Source organism: Notechis scutatus, chromosome 2 (assembly GCF_049901735.1).
Source record: "Notechis scutatus isolate UNSWTSFEM ecotype Mainland chromosome 2, rNotScu1.2, whole genome shotgun sequence".
Classification (NCBI taxonomy): Eukaryota; Metazoa; Chordata; class Lepidosauria; order Squamata; family Elapidae; genus Notechis; species Notechis scutatus.
Genome location: NC_142010.1, coordinates 218786190 through 218791599, shown reverse-complemented (window position 1 = coordinate 218791599; position 5410 = coordinate 218786190).

The following is a 5410-nucleotide window of genomic DNA, read 5'->3' as shown; positions in this document are numbered from 1 at the left end:
TCTTAGAACTTGATTTTTTTTCCTTTTTTCTGTCTCTTCTCACAAAGTTCTTCAAAGCTTTAACATCTCTTTTGTAAATACAACATAGGGAAAATGACTATCCCAGACATTCTCTTGGCTTGTTATTTGTATATCCCTTTTAATTATTAAGACATCAGCCAGTCTCTTCTTTATAGCTAGTGAAGCATCCTTTTCATATCATTCTTTGTTATATATAATTGAACCATATTTTATTACTGTTATAAAGTTTCTACATATTTATTTTTCTTTTATCACCAAAGATAAAATACAAAACAGAAAAAGAAAAAAGAAAAAAATAGATTAACAAACTTCCAATACCATCAAAAAAAGATCTTGTGTACAAAAAAAGAAAAAAAAAACAAATATCAAATAGATCTAGCATTAAGCATAAAAAAAAAAATCACCCTAGTTGAATGCTGAAAGATACATTTTAAAAAATAATACGTTTTCCCCCTGTTATGTAACGGGTCTACAAATAATTATAAACTTTCCCATCTGTTTAACAAAAATGCTACATTAGATAAACAAATATCCCAGATGTGGAAATCTATTTGTCTAATAATCGGATTGACGCAATAGCTGTTCATGATATATATGTAAAAAACCAGTCAATAGGTTGCCCTAAATATAAAACTAAACTTCAAATCCCTCTATTATTTGTATATTCCTTTTAATTATTAAGACAGCAGCCAGTATTTTTATGGCTAGTGAAGCATCTTTTTCACATCAGTGTTGAAGCCTGTTATTTTTAAATCCACTTTCAGATCAGTCTAAATCTTGTCTGGTAAACCTTGTTCCTTAGTCATAATATCTTTGAAACACAACCTATCTATAGAGACAGACACTCTAAAAATTAACTTCTAGATCCATTGTTCAAAAATATTGCTCAATATGTCCAATTTTAAAATATTTTGCTTCATTCTCTACTAGTGAACCAAAGCATTTCCCTTTAATTGTATTTTTTGGTTTCTTCTGGTTCCTTCTCATGGCCAGCCTTCAAAGTCTCATGTTTTTTTTAATAGATTTCAAAACAAAAGCATTTTCCCATGGGAAAATTTTTTATAATTAACTCCAAACTCTTTTCAAATCCATATGGGATCTTAGTCCAGGGAGTCATGGTGATGCAATGGTTAGAATGCAGTGTTGCAGTCTGACTCTACTTGCAACCAGGAGTTTGATCCTATCCAGCTCAAGCCTTCCATTCTTCCAAGATCGGTAAAATGAGGACCCAGATTGTTGGACTCTTTAAACCATTTAGAGAGTGCTGTAAAGTAGAGGCCCTCAACCTTTTGAGCACCAAGGACTGGTTTTGTGGACACAGGTTTTTCCACAGACCAGAGGGGCGTGGTTTCATGTGCTACCTGCATCCCATGGATGGGTTCGCTTGTTTCTTTGGCCCTGTTTCTGACGTGCCACGGACCACTGCTGGTCTATGGAATACCCCTAAAGTACCATAGTACTGGCCCATGGAGTACCCCTAAAGTACTATGGTGCTGGTCTATGGAGTACCCCTAAAGTACCATAGTACTGGCCCATGGAGTACCCCTAAAGTACTATGGTGCTGGTCTATGGAGTACCCCTAAAGTACTATGGTGCTGGTTCATGGAGTACCCCTAAAGTACTATGGAGCACCCCTAAAGTACTATGAAGTGGTATATAAATCTAAGTGCTATTGCTGGTTGTTTGTAATTGTCCAAAATCAACGTTCAAATCTTCTGTTTTTGTTTATTTCAAAAGAAAAAAGGGCTTAAGTTGTGTTTAAAATTGTGGCTATTCCCTTGTCTGCCAGAGTTCTAAACCCACCAGAGGCCATTGTCTCATGATGTCCTTCTGAGGAGCAACTGTCGGGAGCACTTGTAGGCAATTTCAACTCCACTCCTTGCCTAGAGAGGAATTACAGAGAACTTTTAATCTATTCTGCTTTTACTCTACTCTGCTTTTGGCGGAGCCATCTTCACCATTTCTTCCCTGTAAGGGATACAAACTAATTATCTTCCTGCACTAAAAAGTATCTCTAGTGCAGCCCTCAGACTTGAAGCAGAGATGTCCAAAATTGAACATAGGGGCTTGGAAGTCAATTTTGACATATTGGTTGAAGCTTCTATTTTTTTCAAGCCTAGCACTGCTGATTCCAACAGATGATTATACTTTTCCATGGGGCATGACAGTAATTACCCTTTTGCTATCCTAAAATGCTTAACCTCTGCTAGCTACGATCAAGTAAAAATGAGAATATATCATAATCTAGGTGATGCCTCTCCTCAACAGCTTGGCTGAATGTTCATTTCTATCATAAGTATGCTTTTATTCCTATTTAGACATTGTTTATCACCTCCACCGAAAAAACAATTCTTCCTTGAGAAATATTGTTAGAATTAAAGAGTTTGTGTTCAGATTTAGCTCTATAGATTATTGTAGAAATAACATGAAGAGAGTTAGCCTCATCTCCTCCATCTCTTGTGGTTTGCTTTTAGCAAGGGGAAAAAACAGATATTATCTAAATATTTTCAGATTTTTGGGGATATAAATTACTGATATACAGATTTAATACTTCAGTTTCCTTCAAGAGACAACTTTAGAGCTCAGTAATTACTTGCTTGAACGAAGTAAAATTTTCAGAAAAGCTGGGGGGGGGGGTGGAGAGATAAGGGCTATTAAGCTTTTTGAAATAGTTTACAATGGTTGGTGCCAGAATATGATCATCCCTTCTGACACTGCCTTTGTTTAGATGACAAAATTAAGATAATTGAAATTCTTTGTCCAATGGTTCCAGATGTGAGTTGTGTTCAGGCAATATAAGACAATCTGCTGAGAACTTTTGAGTTTTACTAAACTAAAAGAAGCACGCCTTGACACAGTTTCAAGTACTTCAATGGAAGATAACTTGGAATCGTGATTTTAGGTTTACTTTGAAACCCAGTAACTGAATTAAGAGTAATCAATACAGATAGTTCTCGATTCACAGGCCACATCTGAGCCCAAAGTTCTGTTGCTAAGTGAGACATTTAAGTGGATTGTGCCCCATCTTATGACCTTTCTTGCCACAGTTGTTAAGTGAATCACTGCAGTTGTTAAGTTTGTAACAGTTATTGAGTGTCTTCACACACAAGACTGTCTCCCTGGGTTTTCCTGTCTCCAAAGTTGGCTTCCCTTTCTTTATAGGATTGCCTAATACATGTATTTTGAGTTGGAGCTACTGTCGTTCTTGTCAGTCTTGAAATTACAAAATAGTTTTTAACATAAAAAATAATAAAAATATTTTCTTCAACTCTTGCAATATTTACATGTTAACATTTGTCTGTGTGGTGCTATGGGAGAGCATGATATAAAAATAACTTCTAACACAGATTACATTTATACAGATTATTTATTTATTTATTTTGAAATAATTCATCTATAGTAAATTCCATAATCAGTCTTCCTTTCTAACAGCCTCTTGTGAGTAGGAGGATGCAGTTCAATTTATTTTTTTTATCTTTTCTTGTCATATGCCTGTAACTAAACATGTTGTCATGATGATTTGGCAAATAGAAGAGTGTGCATACAAACACATATGCACACCCACCCACCAAGGGTGGGATTCAAATTTTTAACTGGTTCTGTGGGCGTGGCTTAGTTGGTGGGCGTGGCTTGGTGGTCATATGATTGGGCGGACATGGCTTGGTGGTCATGTTACTGGCTGGCCATGGCCAACTCAGCATCACTCACATCAAGGCATGCATCTCCTCACCTGGCCTCTCGTGAATGTGGGGATGCTGCAACAGTCGTAAGTGTGAAAAATGGTCATGTCACTTTTTTCAATGGTCACTCCACACAAGCAAAGTACCAGCAAAGGAGGGGAAAAAAACTCCAGAGAAGTTCCAGAGACAGGAAGTCTAGTCCTGCCAAGAATGTAATAAAGGTTAACGAAGAGGTAGTTTCTGTAAGCAACACCAGAACGTTTCTTCCTCCCTTCCTTACAGGATTAGGCCAGTAATTTCTTCTAACAACCGGTTCTCCAAACTGCTTAGAATGTTAATAACCGGTTCTAGCAAATAGGTGCGAACTGGTAGAATCCCACCCCTGCCACCTACCCCTTTGAATTATGATAAATCTATATGACCTTGTTTATCTGAAAATGCAAAACAGGGTTGGACCCAGTTTGCATTTGAATAGGAGATCACCAGACTAAAATAACTTGCTGAAAAAAACAACCCACAAGTAAATTACAAATTATATTTTTAGCATTCCAAGAAAACTATGGGATATAACCATCAAGTCACCAGGAGTTAAAATTGAAAGACATTTTCCTATTTCTTTTTTTCCCCTTTCTTCAATTTTGGATGAGGGGAAAGAATCATTGGACAACAAATTTGTTCAAGTGTTGCTTCCTGAAAAATTGTAATAACTATCATATAGGAATCTTGAGAAATATGAAATTAACTTAATGACTATAATGTATTTAATCAAATAATATTTCCAACATGCTGCATGAGTTCAACAGGACTGAAAGTGTTTTGCTGTGCTTGTTTATACTCCAGTGTTCATGCATCTCACTGCAATATCCAACAATAGTCAGCAGGTATTTTTTATCTTTTCCACTTGTCCTGATATTGTTTTCTCATTGGGGCAATGTTCTGGTGATCTCTTTCACCATGTTTGTCACTGACTGCACATACTTTTCAGGAAAGAAGTTGAGGTGTGAATGCAGAAAATGAATCTTCAATGACAGGTTGTTCTTCATGGTCTTCTATGTTGTAAGCAGTTTGTCAGCTAGTTGAATGTAGTTAACTGCTCTGTAGATGCCAAGAAAATTCTCAATAACATCTTTATATGCTTCCTAAGCAATTTTCTCTGGCTCCACCAGCAGATCTTCAAATGTCGTAACTGAAGATGTATCTGAACTGTGGACCAACAAAATGGCTTTCTTAATCTTAGCATCAGTTATTCTTGGAAATATCTGCCTCAAATAATGAAAACCTTCACCTTCCTTTTCATTTCTTTCACACTTTTCATCAGTTCGAGTTTTATGTGTAGCAGAGCAAAAGTATCTTTGTTGGGTCAACAAGTGGTTCATGCGCTACATTTTTCTGACTTGGAACTAAATTCTTTCCTTTTTTAAAAAATCTAATGAGACTCTCTTCCATGGCTACCCCATTTGCATATGTAACAGCAGTACTTGGTATATTTGAGTTGCATTCCAAGCAGCGGAGTCACTACTTTTAGATCTCCACAGCGATTCCAGTTGTACTTAGTACACTGGACAAACATTCCATGTTTTTATATTTTTCTTTTATGTGTGCAGTGCAACCAACAGGTTCTGAAGGGTGATTGAAGATTTCTATGAGACAGTACACAATAGGCTAAAGTACTGGTCATTTTTATGATTAGCAGTCAAGAACTTATAAGT